The following is an 18,717-nucleotide window of genomic DNA, read 5'->3' on the forward strand; positions in this document are numbered from 1 at the left end:
CATATGCGACCACTAGATGAAGGTCATGCACGTGTGTGCCCACTACCCAGGGAGTGTGAACCACAGGTATATCCTGGGGCAGTCAATCATCCCCGGCTTCTTCAAGGCCAGGATAGGGGGCCAGCTCTTCGGGGATAAGGGATATCCGCTGAGGATCTGACTAATGACGCCAGTACAGAGGCCGGAGGCCGAAGCGGAGACCCAGTACTACAAGGCCCATGCGGCCACCCGAGCTGTGATTGATCGGTGCATCGGGCTCCTCATGATGCTGTTCTGATGCCTCGACTCCACTGGTCTGCAGTACACCGCCCGGAGTGTGGCCTGCTTTGTGGTGGTCTGCTGTGCCCTCCACAACCTGACACATCAGCAGGGCACCATGCTGGAGGTTGGTGATGAGGAAAATGAGGCCGCCTCCGAGGAGGAGGAGGACGATGATAATGAGGCGGCGTTGGACCAGCTGGGGCAGGAAAACAAGGCCAAAGAGGAGCCTGATGACCAGCCGGAGGCTGTAGGGTAGGTGGCAGCGGCGAGGGTCTGGCAAACACAGAGGGCCAGGGAGGCACTCAAACTCACCCGATTCACATATGATGTGGCGTGGTCCGTCACCCTCCATCCCATTTTCAACCTTCCCAGGGTCTGTGTACGTCACTCCAGGGTGCTGGGGCTGTGTCGGCACCATCAGCAGGTCACTGCCGAGGGCAGGGGAGGTGGTGATAACCTGTAGAGAGCTTTCTGGCACTGTTCCTCAATCTATGTGTTTAGTCTGCCCCCCCCCTTTTCTGCTGAGCGCTCGCTCATACCCATCACCTGCATGCGGTGTACCAGGGGAGGGAGGAGTGATGCCTGGTAAGATGGGCCAAGGGTTCGGAGGCCAGCCCGTATTGCAGAAGAAAGTGACAAAGTCATCACGTTGTGCACAAGGGTGATTAATGTGTAATACAATTCCCCACTCTCCCAATGGTGTCACCCCCACACCCCTCACCCCCTAACTACTCCCGCCCCCCCCACCCACCCATTCCCCCGGTTCCTTCAGTGATCTTCGACGTGCTTGGCCTTCCTAGCTCTGCTGCTATGTCTAGGTGTGTCCCCAGGATGCACATCTCTGGTGGAGGCAGCCAGCTGCTTTCCTCATCCCGTGCCTTTGATGCCCCTGGCTGACGTCCTCTGGGGGCTCTGAGGGCAGAGGGCCGCGTCTCACTTGTTGACGGCACATGCACAGCGGTGCCGTGCTGTTCCAGGTGCTGAATTCGAGACGTACCCTCATCAGCAGGGTGGAGCTCAGGGGAGCTGGTGGCCACACATCCGCACTCCATGGGACGGGCTTCACACCCAGCGCTCCCTCCTCACCCTTGGTGCCCACTAATGGTGCTGCCATCGTGCACCAGGCTGTCCACTGCAGCTGCCAGCCTTGCAGTGTTGGCCGCAGAGCCACGCATTGCCAGCCACTACTCCTGTGCCCCTGTAGTCTCTGGGACTCCTCCAAGCGGCTAGTGATCTGCTGGAGTATCGCTGACATCCTCCACTGAATCGTCTCCCATCAGCTCCGGGTAACCCGCTTCCACAGGCTCAGCATTAGGCTGGGACCCAGCTGGGCCCTGGGATCCAGCAGACCACCCACTGCTGTCTCGCCCTGGACGTTCCAGTCTCCACCTGATGTGCATCAGCAGCTGTGTGGTGCTCATCAGATTGTGCCCCTGAAGCCTGACAAATGTTTCCCACCGAGGTGCCTGTATCTGGGCTGGTGGAGGGTGGCGATGACAGCCGTGATGCCATTATTATGATGGCATATTCGGAGCTCTCCTCCGAGATGGTCTGCTGGGAGTTTGGAAAGGGGGCCGTCCCGGATGGGCAGGTGCCGTCGGCTAGAGAAACAATGGGAGAATGGTTATGTGGTCAGTGGGAGAGATGGGTCAGTCAGTAAACAAGGCAATAACAACTCACGTTTGACAGGTTCCCTGTGTGGAGCCCGATGGTACCGCCAGCCTCCACATTGTGGGAGAGCTTTTCCCCAGGAGACACAGAAAGGGCACTGTTAGCCACTTGTGTGGGGGGTGGTGGTGAAGGGAGGGTTGGGAGAGTTGAAGGGGGAGGAGTGCAGAGGGAGGGTTGGGGGGGTGGATACTCCTGTGGGGGCAGAAAGGTCTTGAGTGTAGGTGGGGGGTGGAAAATGGGGTTGAGGGGCATTGGTCTCTACCCACTCGAGCTGCCTGGAGCAGGTCATTAACCTTCTTCCGACGCTGGTGGCCAGTCCTGGTCACACTCCCCTAGCTGACAGCTGCTGCCACCTCATTCCAGCCAACACTGGCTGTCCAACAGTTTACCCTCCTGAACCTATGGGGGAACACATCACTACTGGCCTCCATCACGTTCAGGAGCCTCCCCAGATCTGCGTACCTGAATATAGGGGCTGGTCTCCTCGGCGCCATTGTTGGAAGCTGACTGGGTTGGCTGAGCAAGTGCAGCGTAAGTGCTGCTCGACCTTGTTCATGGGGTCTTGTTTGTGTGATGCCGCCGAATCTGCTGGTGAATCTTCATTTCAGGCGATGAGCCCATGAGGCCTTGTTGAGTGAACCAATTAATGTTGAGTAACATTGCCAGCCTCGCTGGACAGAGCGCCGGGAAGCTTGTGGCAATTCCCGCTCACTGCAACACATAGAAATCTTTCCAGAGACTCCAACCCAGCATCTCTGATAGTGCAGCATTCCCTTAGTACTGACCCTCTGACAGTGCAGCGCTCCCTCAGCACTGACCCACATTGTAGTAGTCCTTCAGTACTGACCCTCTGACAGTGCAGCACTCCCTCAGTACTGACCCTCTGACAGTGCAGCACTCCCTCAGCACTGACCCTCTGACAGAGCAGCACTCCCTCAGAACTGACCCCCTGACAGTGCAGCACTCCCTCACTACTGACCATCTGACAGTGCAGCACTCAATCAGCACTGACCCCCTGACAGTGCAGTGCTCACTCAGCAGTGACCCCGTGACAGTGCAGCACTCCCTCAGCACTGACCCTCCCACAGTGCAGCACTCCCTCAGTACTGACCATCTGACAGTGCAGCACTCCCTCAGTACTGACCATCTGACAGTGCAGCACTCCCTCGGTACAGAGCCTCTGACAGTGCAGCACTCCCTCGGTACATAGCCTCTGACAGTGCAGCAGTCCCTCAGTACTGACCCACTCACGGTGCAACCCTTCCTCAGTAGTGACCCTCTGACAGTGCAGCACTCCCTCAGTACTGACCCCCTGACAGTGCAGCTGTCCCTCAGTACTGACCCACTGACTGTGCAGCACTCCCTCAGTACTGACCCCCTGACAGTGCAGCTGTCCCTCAGTACTGACCCACTGACTGTGCAGCACTCAATCAGCACTGACCCCCTGACAGTGCAGTGCTCACTCAGCAGTGACCCCGTGACAGTGCAGCACTCCCTCAGCACTGACCCTCCCACAGTGCAGCACTCCCTCAGTACTGACCATCTGACAGTGCAGCACTCCCTCAGTACTGACCATCTGACAGTGCAGCACTCCCTCGGTACAGAGCCTCTGACAGTGCAGCACTCCCTCGGTACATAGCCTCTGACAGTGCAGCAGTCCCTCAGTACTGACCCACTCACGGTGCAACCCTTCCTCAGTAGTGACCCTCTGACAGTGCAGCACTCCCTCAGTACTGACCCCCTGACAGTGCAGCTGTCCCTCAGTACTGACCCACTGACTGTGCAGCACTCCCTCAGTACTGACCCCCTGACAGTGCAGCTGTCCCTCAGTACTGACCCACTGACTGTGCAGCACTCCCTCAGGACTGACCCACTGATGGTGCAATCCTTCCTCAGTACTGACCCTCTGACAGTGCAGCACTCCCTCAGTACTGACCCCCTGACAATGCAGCTGTCCCTCAGTACTGACCCACTGTGTGCAGCACTCCCTCAGTACTGACCCACTGACTGTGCAGCACTCCCTCAGTACTGACCCACTGACAGTGCAGCACTCCCTCTGTACTGACCCACTGACAGTGCAGCACTCCCTCAGTACTGACCCACTGACGGTGCAATCCTTCCTCAGTACTGACACTCTGATAGTGCAGATTCTGCTGACTGCAGTTCACAGAATGCTACAGTATTCCTTTGACCAATTTTAGTCTGCATCAATGTATGAAAGGCTCTGATCTGCCCATCTAACCCAACTTGCCAGCACTTGGTCCATAACCTTGAATGTTATGACGTGCCAAGAACTCATCTCGAGGGGCAGCACGGTGGTGCAGTGGTTAGCACTGCTGCCTCACGGCGCAGAGGTTCGATCACGGTTCTGGGTCACTGTCCGTGTGGAGTTTGCATATTCTCCACGTGTTTGCGTGGGTTTCGCCCCCACAACCCAACAGCTGTGCAGGGGAAGGAGAATTAGTCATTCAAAATTGCCCCTTAGTTGGATAAAATGAATTGGGTACTCCAATTTTTAAAAAAATGAATTCATATAGCTATTTTTAAACAATGTGAGGCAACCCACCTCTACCACCCTCCGAGGCAGTGCATTCCAGACCGTCACCACTCTCTGGGTAAAAACGTTTTTTCTCAAATCCCCCCCTAAACACCCCACCCCTCACATTCACCTTGTATCCCCTCATAACTGACCCTTCAACTAAGGGGAACAGCTGCTCCCTATGCACTCTATCCTACTGCTCATAATCTTGTACACATCAATCAGGTCACCCCTCAGTCTACTCTGCTCCAGAGAAAAAAACCCAAGCCTATCCAATCTCTCTTTATAATTTAAATGTTCCATCCCAGGCAACATTCTGGTGAATCTTCTCTGCACCCCCTCCAGTGCAATTACATCCTTCCGATAATATTGCGACCAGAATTGCACACAGTACTCCAGGTGTCGCCTCTCCAAAGTTCTACATAAATCCATCATGGCCTTGTGATGCACGATCAATCACTATTGAAGCCAGATTGTAGTCCAGTTGAAGGCTTTAATGAACAAGTAGTTACCCCAGCTTTTCCGGTACAGAATGACTGCTGTGGGTGAGACACAGACGCTTATGCTCCGTCTGCTGGGCGGAACCAACAGGCAGGTTCTGCCACTTATATTACAGTATAAGGTACATCCCACCTAGGTACCGTGATACCCCTAATATAGCCTCCCACAGCTTGTTTTTTAATCTATGCCCCAATTCATACAAGTGAGTGTCCCATGTGCCTTTCTCACCACCATATTAACCTGCCCTTCTGCCTTCAGAGATCTATGGACAAGCATATCAAGGTCCCTTTGTTCCTTGGACCTTCCCAGTGTCAGACCTTTCATTGAATACCTCCTTGTCAAATTACTCCTTCCAAAGTGTACCACCTCACATTTTTCAGGCTTAAATTCTATCTGCCACTTATCTGCCCATTTGACCATCCCGCCTACACCTACCTGTGACCCAAGACACACAACCACACTGTTAACCAACCGCCAATCTATGTGTCATCCACAAACTTACTGATCCTACGCCCCACAAAGCCATCTATGTCATTTCTATAAATGACAAACAGTAGATGGTCCAGCACGGATCCATGTGGGACGTCACTGGACACTGGTTTCCAGTCACTAAAGCAGCTCTCTGTCATCGCCCTCTGTCTCCTACTGCTGAGACAATTATGATTCCATCATCAAATCACCTGTAATCCATGTGCATTTGCCTTCTTAATAGTCTTCATGTGGGACCTTGTCAAAGGCTTTGCTGAAATCCATGTAAACTACATCAACTGCACTACCCTCATCTGTGCACCTGGTTGCATGCTCAAAAAATTCAATCAAATTTGTTTGGCACGACCTCTCTCTGACAAAGCCTTGCTGACTATTCCTGATCAAACCTTGCCTCCCCAAGTGGAGATAGATTCTCTCCTTCAGAATCTTCTCCAGTAGTTTCCCAACCATTGACATGAGACTCACTCATCTGCAGTTCTCTATCTTGTCTCTGCAACCTTGTCCACTACTTACCAATGAGCTCTCTCCCTGGTATCCTCAGCTGCGGCAGGGCAAGACCCCTCTCAATTCAGTTCACTGGTGAAAGATCTGGGGATTGGATGTTGTCAATCTTGGTGTGTTTGGGCTGAATATTAAACATGGACACTGTGTCAATGAGCTGAGTGCGGTGTAGACCTCTCCCTGAGAGATTCTCTGAATTGGACAGAGTCACATTTCTAACACTCTCTCCGGTGTCTCTCAAATGGCCTCCTGTTCACGATGTTCAATTAACGACTATTACACAGAGACTTCGAGAAGGATGAGCAAGGTCATCACTCCCATTGCACTCCTCCCACACCCCCACACCCCGCCCCGCCCCCTTCCCACCCCCCCACCCCCAACGGGGCAGCCTTGCGTGTCTCCTTCCCCACCACAGTGACACACCCCATTATGGTGGGATTCTGTCCTCAGGATGAGACAGTGAATCAAGGCCTTGGCTGTTTCCAAGGTGAGACACCAACAGCGACTCATTCCTACAGCGTGCACAACATCATTTGCTCTGCACCGTCTGTTCAAGTGAACATTGAGGTTCGCGTTTTAAATATTTATACCTTGCAGACTAATTAAAGATTCTCACACACCGCATTAATTCACCAAACATTGGAATGAAGAGGTAGTTTATACGGTGACATTAGCATCAGGTTTACACATTCCACATCCATTGATAATCAGAATCAATTATTTAACATCAACATTCGCAAGGTGATTCATTTCTCATGCTTGGAGCCACTAGAATTTAAAAACATTGATTCTGGCGACTATAGGTGTCACGGGAAAGGCCGACATTTACTGTCTGTCCCTCATCACTGAGAGATTGTTCACTCTTTCAGTCTGGGTTAACTTAACCCTTCATTGCCCTCAGGGTGGATCTGCACCAAGCTCCTCAGCCAATGAAGTACTTTTGAATTTTTGACACTGTTGTCATGTCAGAAACAATAGCAAGATCTTGCAGGCAGCAATGTAATAAATGATCACATATCCTGTTTGCTTTGGATGTTAGAGACACTTTGGGGTTGCAAAGCAATGAATGGAGGTCCTGTGGAGCAGTGGCACTTTCCCGCCTCTCAGCCTGGTGCTCTGGGTTCAGGTCCCACTTCAGGGCTCGATGGCTATGAAAGGTATGTTCAAAATGGGACCAATGTGATAAACAGCCTGCAATGTCCATAGAACTTCGTCAATGGCAGACAGTTAGAAAGAACGTTTCCTGGTCAACCATACCTTTTTATTCATTTACAGTGGTGTTTTTCAAACTTTCTTTCCAGGGACTCATTTTTGCCAACTGGCCGACCTTCAGGACCCATGTCACGTTCGCTTACCTCTCATTTGACCGGTAAGCCTGGTTGGTCATCATGATCTCGCTCCAATCAGGTTCACAGGAGGAGCAATCCACCTGTCAGGTGCAGAGTTCAGCTGGTTCCTTTGTGCCGTCTTCATTTTTGTGAAAATGGAAAACCCAACCTCACACATATGAGTCTCTATTTGTATTAATGGTTGCTGAGATGTTCACTATATGTTTTAAAAAAGGTTAACTTGAGTTCATAGAATAAACATTGTTTTGCTTCAAAAAATACTTTTCCATTTCTGCTGTACTACACCTGTAGAGTGGGCCATGTGCTCCCTATACCACAATCTATTAAAAGTTGTGGGTCAGGTGGACTCCATTATACACTTGGATTCTCTAAACACTGGCCTATAACTAATTGGGGGCTTGAGGGGGACAAAAGTTTATCTATTGGATTGGCTTAGTGAACGTAAAGACAGTGAGGGGTGTGTATATTGAGGTTGCTTTTCAGGTGTGGTATTCTAGTTTAAGTAGGGAGTGTGTTGTGGACCATGACTCTTTCAGAGGCTCAGAAGTTTTTGGGGTTGGAGACGGTCGCACGCAGTACCTTATAGATCAAGACTAAAAGCAGACTGTTAGATTTGGCAAAAATATTGCAGTTAGCATTACTTGACAAAGGGCAAATAAATGAGGTAATTATGGCAGTGGCTAAGCATTTAAAGTTGCTTGAGATACAGTTTGACTCATTGGAAACAGCAAACATTTAGTTACAAATTAAACAAATGAGAAAGAATTAAAGCAGCTTGAATACGAAAGAGATAGAGAGGAAAAAGAAAGAGAAAGAGAGATACAGATCAGGGAAAAAGATAAGGAGAGAGAGTATGAACTTCAGAAAATGGCCGTGAAACATGACAGTCAAGTAAAATTGGCAGGCGTAAAGGTAAATGTACAGTTGGATGATGATGATGAGGATAGTGAGAAAGAACGTCATAGTCGAAGGCTTGGTGGGGATCTATTTAAATATGCCCAAGCATTGCCAAAGTTTGATGAGAAGGAGGTAGAAGCCTTTTTCATTTCATTTGAGAAGGTAGCTAAACAAATGAAATGGCCACAGGACATGTTGGTATGACTGATTCAAACAAAGCTGGTAGGTAGGGCTAATGAAGTGTTTGCATCACTATCAGAGGAGGTATCTGAGTCACATGAGGAGGCAAAAAAGTCCATCTTAGATGCATATGAACTAGTGCCTGAAGCCCACAGACAAAGGTTTAGAAATTTAAGGAAAGAACCTGGTCAAACATACATGGCTTTTGAAAAGATCAAACAGTAATTTTGATAAGTGGATAAGGGATTTGAAAATAGACCAAATGTATGAAACTCTCAGAGAAATTATACTTTTGGGGGAGTTTAAAAGTTCAATTCCTGATGTAGTGAGAACACATGTGGAAGAGCAGAGGGTTAAACCTGCGAGATTAACAGCAGAAATGGCAGATGATTATGAATTAGTTCATAAATCAAAGTTTGGTTTCTGACATCAGTTTCAGCCTGTGAGGGATTGAAACTGAGGACATAAGAAATACTCGTGGTAAAGGTAAAGGTGATCTAATGGGCGATAATGAGAGTGTACCTCAGATCAAAAAAGAAATTCAGGAGGTTGGAAAAGAAATTAAGTTTCAAATGTTTTCTCTGTAATAAACTAGGCCATGTAAAGTCACAGTGTTGGTGGTTGAAGAAAAGCACTGGGAAGGCTGATGTGCTAAAACAAGATAATACAGTGGGGTTTGTTAAAGTGGTAAAGGAAAGCCCAGGTGAAGCGAAGGAGGTGCAAAAGATTGTACAGCCTGATCAAGAGGTGATTGATAAGGTGCCAGATGTCTTTAAAGAATTTACTTGTGTGGGTAAAGTTTAGTTATGTATATCAGAAGGAGCAGGTAAAGAAGTCACAATTTTAAGAGATACGGGAGCTAGTCAATCTTTAATGGTAAGAGATGAGGAGTTATGTAGTTTGGGAAGAATGTTGCCAGAAAAGGTGGTAAATATGTGGAATTCAGGCAGAGAGGAGTAGCGTTCCATTATATAAGAAAAGGTTGGAAAGTCCAGTGAAGAGTGGTGAAGTGGTAGTAGGAGTAATAGATAAACTATCTTGTCCAGGAATACAGTTTATCTTGGGTAATGATATAGCTGAATTGCAGGTGGTAGTGATGCCTACTGTGGTTGATAAGCCAGTGGAAAATCAGACAACTGAAGTGTTGAAGGACGAATATCCTGGGATTTTTCCGGATTGTGTAGTAACAAGGTCGCAAAGTCACAGATTAGACAAAGTCAAAGACAAGAGGAGAAATCAAAGAGTGAAGATGAAGTTGAAGTGCAATTATCAGAAACGATTTTTGATCAGATGGTTGAAAAATAACAAGAACAGATGGAGGATAAGGCGGATATTTTTAGTTCAGGGAAATTAGCGGAGTTACAACAGAAAGAGGTAGGAATAAAATGGATGTATCAGAAAGCATACACGGAAGAGGAATCTGACTGTGCCCTAGAGTGTTATTACTGTAAAAGTAATGTCTTGATGAGAAAACGGAGACCTTTACAGATGCAGGCGGATGAAAAGTGGGCAGAAGTTCATCAAGTAGCATTGCAGGTAGGGTATAGAAATGAGGTGTTGCGAGTTGCAGTACCAGTGTGAGGTCATTTGGGAATAAGGAAAACTCAAGCTAAAATCCAGAAACATTTTTATTGACCTGGACTACATAAATATGTAGTTAAATTTTGTCGATCATGTCACACATGTCAAGTGATAAGAAAACCTCAAGCAGTGATAAAAACAGAACCCTTAATACCCATTCCAGCATTTGAGGAATCTTTTACAAGGGTCCTAAATGATTGCGCAGAACCGCTTCCTGAAACAAAAAGTGGGAATCAATATCTTTTGACTATAATGGATGTGTCTACTAGGTTTCCAGAGGCCATCCAGTATGGAATAGCTAAAAAGATTGTGGAGGTTACTAAAATTCTTGACTAGATATGGACTACCCACAGAAATACAATTGGATCAATCATCAAATTTTACCTCAAGGTTATTCAAAGAAGTTATGGATAGCTTTGGAATAAAACAATTTAAATCAACTGCGTACCATCCAGAATCACAGGGAGCATTAGAAATGTGGAATGAGGCATTAAAATCAATGTTGAGGGCTTATTGTCAAGATTATCCAGAGGATTGGGGTAAAGGAATTCCACTTGTTCTGTTTGCAATTAGGGATGCATCTAATGAGTCAACCCAATTCAATCCTTTTGAACTAATTTTTGGTCATGGTGTAAGAGGACCACTTAAATTGATTAAGGAAAAATTGGTGAGTGAGAAATTGGAAATTACATTATTGGATTACGTGTCAAATTTTAGGGACTGATTAAATAGAGCAGGTGGATTGGCTGACAACATTTAAAAGTTGCACAAAATGTGATGAAACGGGTAGCAGACAAGAAATCCAAAGTTCGTAGTTTTGCCTGTAGAGATAAAGGTTTAGTGTGGTTACCAGTGGTAGGTGAGCCTTTAAAAGCAAGGTTCTGTGGACGTTATCAGATTGAAAGGAAATTAAGTGAGGTGAATTATGTGGTACAAACACCAGATAGAAGGAAGACTCATCGAGTGTGTCATGTGAATATGCTTAAAAGGTACTTTGAAAGGGAAGGAGGGAAAAAGGAGGAGGTTTTAATGATTCTGAATCAAAGTGACAAATCAAATCCAGATGACTGTGAATTTGACATACCTCAAATTAACTTGGAAAATGAGGATGTTCTTAAAAATTGGAATAAATTGTTGGGTAGCCTTCCAGAGGAAAAACGAATTGACCTGAAAGAGTTATCGATATCATATGGGCAAGTTTGTGGAGATAACTTGGAAAGTACTAAAATGGCTAGACGCTATGTAGATGTGGGAAATGCTGTTCCTATCAAACAACATCCATACAGAATTAACCCTTTAAAATTGGCAGGGGTTAACAAAGAGATTGAGAGTCTGCTTGAAAATGGTATAATTGAAGTGGGTTGCAGCCAATGAAGCTCACCCATAATGATAGTACCTAGACCAGACGGTACCTAACAGTTGTGTGTGGACTATAGAAAGTTTAATGCATTTACAAGAACGGACTCTTATCCTATCTCACGTTTGGAGGATTGCATTGAGAAAGTGGGAAATAGTTTTTATTTCCAAATTGGATTTAATTAAAGGTTACTGGCAGGTAACTTTATCCAAATTGGAGAAGGAGATTTCAGCTTTTGTGACTCCAGATGGTATATACCAATTCAAAGTTATGCCATTTGGCATGAAAAACGCCCCAGCCACATTTCAACGGTTAACTAACAAAGTTGTTTCAGGATTACCCAATTGTGCGGTATACATCAACGATCAGGTAATTTTCTGGTAATTCAAAGAACATTTAAAACATCTGATGGAGTTATTCAATCGACTTCAGGAGGTGGGTTTGGTGATAAACCTAGCCAAAAGTGAATTTGGAAAAGCCCAAGTCACTTTCCTTGGCCATACAATCGGACATGGCCAAATGGTCAGACGGGATGTGAAACCAAAAGTTATTGATGAGTTTTCAATACCCTCAAGACAAAGTGAAATAATGCGATTTCTTGGCATGAGTGGATTTGATCAAACATTTGTGCAAAGATTTTGTAGCGTGATTGCTCCACTGATGGACTTGCTGAAGAAACGTAAAAACTTCCAGTGGACAGCGGAGTATCAAAAGGCATTTCACTGCCTGAAAGCTGTGATAACAAATGCTCATGTGTTAGAGAATTACAAGGGACTCTGTGATCGGATTGAACTAAAGTATCTGACTTTAAAGAAAAATGCTGAGACGTTGAGAAATGGACTGATTTTTCAGAGACCTTCTTGTTCAAAGAGTCTGTCAACCGAGAAGGATTTCAGTTGGAGGATGAAGAACAAAAGTGGACTGTATTATTATACCTGTTTGCGTGTGTTGTTTGATGAAACAAAAATGTATATTTACTGTGTGCATTTCTTAAATGATAGTCAAAAGATGAAAAATGAAACCATCGTGTTGATGGTTTATTTTTTTTCTTGGGGGGGAGGTGTCATGTGAGAGTACCTTTAAGAAATGGGTGTTTATAAATGGGTGTGTATATAAATATCTGTAGTGAGAGTACCTTCAAGAAATGGGTGTTTATTACTGCAGTGATATCAGAGTGTGGGTGGAGCTGGGCTGTCTGTCAGCTTTTTACTTTTGCTTTAGGCTGCTTGCTGCAGGGTGTGTTTTAGTTTCGTTTTCAGAGCTGGAGCTGCAGTCACAGCCAGAAAGGGTATTAGTCTCTCTTTCTCTCTGTAATCTAAAAACTGTAAATCAATCCTTTGGTGATTTCAAACTAGTAACTACTCTCAGTAGTGACTTTAACCTTATGTGCTTCTGTTAAAAGTTATTTTTTTATGTCTTATGGATGTTGAAAGGAATGCTTAAAGGATTACTTAAGGTTGTCATCTTTGGGGGGTGTATTTTAGTTAATGGTTGCTCAGATGTTCACTGTATGTTTTAAAAAGGTTAACTTGAGTTCAGAGAATAAACATTGTTTTGCTTTAAAAAATACTTTTCCATTTCTGCTGTACCACACCTGTAGAGTGGGCGGTGTGCTCCCCATACCACAATCTATTAAAAGTTGTGGGTCAGGTGAAATCCATGGTACACTTTGGGGTTCTCTAAACCCTGGCCCATAACACAACGTTCCTCTGTGTGGTACAATAAATGTGTGTATTCAGAACCCACATAAGAACACAGAGCTTCAAAGTCTGATTTTGAGTGTGCTGCTGCAGCCCTGGTCCTAAGCATTCTGGGAATTATGGCCAAGTTACAAGAGACACTATAGCCTGATAGGAAATGTGGCCAAGTAACAAAGATACTTATGAAATCACAGAGGCTCTCTGGAGAATTTCTGGAAATACAGTTTCCGTACCAGGATGCCGAACAGTGGAAGGCCCCAGCCTCAAAAGAAGATCATTAGCAGCCAAGTGATTAGGCAAAATATATCAAGATACATTCTTCATCAGCGGAATCCTCTGCTTCACTGGTAGAGCACCCATGCCCGTGGGTTTCCCGATGGCATATGAGGGGCCACAATGGGAAACCTCATTGGTCGGCTGCAGGAACGGAGAATCCCGCTGCTGGCGAGGGCGGGCCGTCCTGGAAGGGCTGGCAGGACAAGCAATCCCACCCAACAGCTATGTCATAAAGAAAGCTTGAGAATGATTGAAACTAGGCAGCTGGAGACAGTTGGGAAGGGGGCCGCATAAAACTTTGTAGTCACAGAAACTGTTAATCTGGAAGCTGTTTTATGATATAATGGAGCTAATGGAACCTGTTTTGTGAAACACAACCTCAGCAGCCAGAGGGTAATAAAACTGACATCATCGAACCTTCAAAAAATTGGAAGAAACCATATTAAGAAGCAGGGGTTCAAAGCTCCATCCGCAAAAGCCCTGGGACTAACCATCACAGAAGATTACCTCGAGCCAAGAGCTCGGTGACCATTAAAACATCCTTCAAGCAGAGCATGGCCTGTGTTCTGAGTGGTGTAACTTTAGTGTTTAATTTGTGTGTTGAGTAACAGCTATCACTTATTCAGTAAAATCTGTGGGGCAGTTTTTACTAAAGGTAAAATATTAATCTGTGTGACAATAATTAACTGCATAAGAGTCTGCGTGGCACATTTGATCCGAATAAGGTAAACCTGATTCAAAAACACTTGTGTAAGTAATTATTATGACTTGTCAGTTGTGACCCTCTTCCAGGAAGAGCAACACTGTGTTTAATGAAATTCACGGCTTTCACAACTTCTTTCAACACAACTTCAAGAACAGATGGAATTCCTTTTGATGCTAATGAATAAAGCATTGATTCAAAACAATGTCCTGGCCAGCTATCTCCTTCATTCTCATTATAACTCCGCTGTTTTTCCCAGGCAGGTTAGCTTCCCCATCACTTGATATTCCTCGGCAAAGGACCCAGTCACTTTCCAACTACTGTACCTCTAATTTCTAAGCAATATTACAAAACAGGGATCCATTTTGACAACATTAAATGGGATAGGACGACACAGTAGAGCAGTGGTTAGGACTGCTGCCTGCGGCGCTGAGGACCCGGGTTTGATCCTTGTTCCCGGGTCACTGTCTGTGTGGAGTTTTAACATTCTCCCTGTGCCTGCATGGGTTTCACCCCCACAACCCAAAGATTTGCAGGTTAGGTGGGTTGGCCACTTTAAAATTGCCCTTAATTGGGAAAACAATTGGTTAACCTAACTTTTAAAAAAACATGAAGTGGGATGAATTTAAATTTTTCAGCTGACCCTCAGTTGGGGTCTTGCAAGCCATGTCTAATGGTGCAGGGTGAATTAATCACTCTGCAACAGTGTGGGGCACTTGCTAAGTGGAAAGGTACCATGTAAGAAAGAGGCTATTGTGTTTTATCACTAAACGTTAAATTTCTGCTGAGGACTTCAGCTGATCATTTCAGTTCTTGCTGTATCCTTTGAAAAAAAATCAAGAGGTTTGTTTTCGAGGTCACCATGCTTAGTCTTCAGATATTTTTGGACTTTTCAGAGCTATAAACTCTCATCCACCAGTACTTCCTTGCATATAACCCACATGGGCTTTGCAGCCTGATTTTCACTGGCACAATTAACGCAAAATCATATCTCACAAAACCAGGTTCATACTGTTTTTTTCCATTTAACGTTCTTCTTTTTGAGCTGTTCGCCAGAGGCCTTGGAACTTAGTTAAGAACTAAAAGTCGCACTTCTCTGTCCTGTTGTGGGATCTCCTTTGTTTATGTAAATTTAGAGTACCCAATTCTTTTTTTTAAATTAAGGGGCAATTTTAGCATGGCCAATCAGCTGACCCTGCACATCTTTGGACTTGTAGGGGGGTGAGACCCACGCAGACATGGGCAGAATGTGCAGACCACATGGACAGTGACCCAGGGCTAGGATCGAACCCGGGTCCTTGGTGCCGTGAGACAGCAGTGCTAACCACTGTGCTACCGTGCCGCCCTTGTTGTGGGCTCTCCTGCGCAGCTCTCGCGAACAGATTCTATTCTGAGATCCTGGCCAATAGGCACTGTCTCTGGCCATGACTTCCTTGTAATGAAACAGTCCACATCCACACTCCTCTTGCCTTGCTCAAAAGTGAAAGAAGTTCGCCTCCAAGTGAATTTGCACCAAAAGCATGTATGTACTGGATGCTTGGCCCCCAATTGTATATGCAGGACACGCTGACCTGCTCACTGCTGCTGCTTGTGGTCGGAGGCTGCACTGCTAATTATGCAGAGGTTCTCAGTCTCAATTCCGTTATTGGCTGATGCACGCATCGAGAAGCAATCCGATCAATTGGGAACAATATGACCCTTAACTCTGCGACCCTTATGATACCCACCTATGGCCTATCAGCACTTTGTGACCCGTGTTGCTCGTTTTGTTAAGTGTGCTTTACACTTAATTTGCTCTGTTTAATCACCTTGCTCTAGAGTCACCAGGTATCTTTATGATACCACCACGAGGTTCAAGTTCAAGTGCTGATCAATAACTCAATACACCAGTTAGTAAGGTTCAAATCAAAACACATTTATTATATACACAGTCAATCGGTACTCATGCATAAAATACTACAGAACTAGACTATTTCTAGCACTAATAGGCCAATACTTAGCTTTGGAAAAGGAACCCACTGGGTCAGGGAACAATGGCCTCTCGTTCGATCCTGAGACTGCAGGCTTCCAGCTGGTATGGACTAAGGGTTAGGAGCGCCTATCACGTAGAGTGCGTTGACTGGACACTTACTTGTTGGTGTAGCTGCTAGGCAAGTCTCTCCGAGTTGAGAGTTACGGTCAAGTTCTTTGAGGGCTGCTAAGAAGACTTGCCAAGAGACCGAATTGAACTTGGGGACTCTAATAAATAGTCCCCAGGGGCTTTGCGCCCTTTTGGGCGGAACCTGTACCAGGATCCAATTGATTGGACTATGTTCCAATCGATTGGTTTGATTTCCCCAATACTGGGGCTGTTCCCTGATCGCTGGGCGGTTCCTAAGTGTCCATTGGCTTCTTTTGTTTTGGCTCCTGCTGGCACCGAGGAGTCTGGCTTTGCCTCGATTATCTTAGCTGTTGCTATTGTTCCCGGAGATCGCTCATCAATATGCAGATGGTCGTTAGTTTCAGTTCTGTCTGCTTTCTGCGAGTCTTAATATACAGGAAGCTTTGCATTCTGCTTGCTTCCCTGTACCTGTCCATTTTTCCCTGCGTTCTTAGCGAATCTCCATTTTAAATTCGGGAAGTGGCCAACCCAGGTGGCTACACCCGCACTTTGGAAAACCCTGATTTACAGGATGTAGGCATCACTGGCTAGGCCAACATTGCTAATTGTCCTCGAGTAGGTGGTGAGCTGTCTCTTGAACCACTGCAGTGCTTTGCCTAAGATAATGTTGGACCAACCCAATGGAAGTCTGTGGTCAGCAGCAATTCTCCCCCTTGCTCTTTGCCTTGGCTATAGAGACATTATCAATGGCGCTTAAAGCGTCAAGGGATTGGCAGGGAATAGTGCAAGGGGGGTGGAGCATCGGGTCTCTTTGTATGCGGACGATTAACTGCTCTAAATATCAAATCTTTTGGAAGTTATTGGGGGGATTATGGGCATATTGGAAGAATTTGGTCAGTTCTCAGGGTAAAAATTGAATATGGGGAAGAGCGAGGTTCTGATCCAAGCGAGGGGGTAGGAGAAGAGACTGGGGAAGTTACTATTTAGAGTAGTGGGGGTCAGCTTTTGGTATTTGGGCATTCATGTGGTGCAAGCTGAATCTGGCTCAGTTGGTGGAACAGATGAAGGGGGATTTTAGGAGGATGGATGTGCTCCCGCTGTCTTTGGCGGGATGGGTGCAATCAGTGACGATGACGGTCCCCCCAAGGTTCTTATTTGTGTTCCAGAATCTCCCGATCTTCATTTCAAAGGCTTTTTTTAGGAGGGTAAACACTGATATTGGGATTTGTTTGGGCGGGTGAAGTCCTGCGGGTGAAGAAGATGCAGCTGGAACGGCGTCGGGGTGAGAGGTAGCCGGTTGGCTCTCCCAAACGATGGATTATGAGTGGGCGCCGAATATATCCATAGTTAGGAAGCGGGTAGTGGGGGAAGGGTCAGTATGGGAGCAGATGGAGGCAGCCTCGGTAGCATGGTGGTTAGCATAAATGCTTTACAGCTCCAGGGTCCCAGGTTCGATTCCCGGCTGGGTCACTGTCTGTGCGGAGTCTGCACGTCCTCCCCGTGTGTGCGTGGATTTCCTCCGGGTGCTCCGGTTTCCTCCCACAGTCCAAAGATGTGCGGGTTAGATGGATTGGCCATGCTAAATTACCCGTAGTGTCCTAAAAAAGTAAGGTTAGGGGGGGGGGGGTTGTTTGGTTACGGGTATAGGGTGGATACGTGGGTTTGGGTAGGGTGATCATTGCTCGGCACAACATCGAGGGCCGAAGGGCCTGTTCTGTGCTGTACTGTTCTATGTTCTTGTAAGGACTCGTGTTTAGGGGCACTGTTGACAGCACCTCTACTGTTCTTGCTAGCCATGTACTCCAGAAGCCCGGTAGTGGTGGCAGCCCTGAGGGTTTGGGGACAATGGCGGCAGCACTTGAGGCTGGAGGGGCCTCGGTTTGGGCGACGATCTGTGGTAATCATCGGTTTGTTCTAGGGGGGCTGGATGGGAGCTTTCGGGGGGTGGCAATGGGTGGGTATTCATAGGTTTGGGGAAGTATTCGTGGGGGTCAGCTTTTGGAGCTTGGAGGGGTTGTTGGAGGAATTTGAGTTGCCTGCTGGGAATGGGTTCCGGTATTTGCAGGTGAGGGATTTTGTGAGGAAGCAGGTGCCGACCTTTCCCCACCTGCCGCCCCTGGGACTGCAGGACAAGGTGGTGTCAAAAACAGGGGTAGGTGAGGGCGGAATTTCGGAAATTTATAAGGAGTTGATGGATTGAGAGGGAGCCCCAATAGGGGTACTGAAGCCTGTGGGAGGAAGAGTTAGGGAGGGAGGTGGAGGCTGGATTGTTGGAGGAGGCTTTGAGGAGGGTGAATGGACCCTCGTCATGTGCTAGACTTAGCCTTATTCATTTAAAAGGGTTTGCAGGGTACACATAACTGCGGCTAGGATGAGCAGGTTTTTTGAAGGGGTGGAGGATAGATGTGGGCGGTGCGTGGGTGGGCCCGCGAACCATGTCCACATGTTTTGGGCCTGCCCGCAACTTGGGGGATTCTGGCAGGGGTTCACCACTGTTACGTTAGACGTCTTTTAAAAATAATTTAGAGTACCCAATTCTTCCCATTAAGGAGCAACTGTAGGGTGGCCAATCCAACTAACATGCACACCTTAGGTGGTCCCGAGCCCAGAG

The 18,717-nt window shown here is 46.7% G+C and overlaps 1 protein-coding gene and 1 pseudogene across 1 annotated transcript in view; one reads left to right on the plus strand and one right to left on the minus strand.

Moving 5' to 3' along the window:
* LOC119976321 (netrin-G1-like) overlaps positions 1–18,717 on the minus strand; it is a 266,704-nt gene that overhangs the window by 143,066 nt on the left and 104,921 nt on the right. The gene's annotated exons all lie outside the window — the stretch shown is intronic.
* The window catches only part of LOC119975540, a 106,502-nt pseudogene continuing 88,161 nt past the window's right edge, over positions 377–18,717 (plus strand).

The sequence above is a fragment of the Scyliorhinus canicula genome, chromosome 13, assembly GCF_902713615.1.
Source record: "Scyliorhinus canicula chromosome 13, sScyCan1.1, whole genome shotgun sequence".
NCBI classification, from domain to species: Eukaryota; Metazoa; Chordata; class Chondrichthyes; order Carcharhiniformes; family Scyliorhinidae; genus Scyliorhinus; species Scyliorhinus canicula.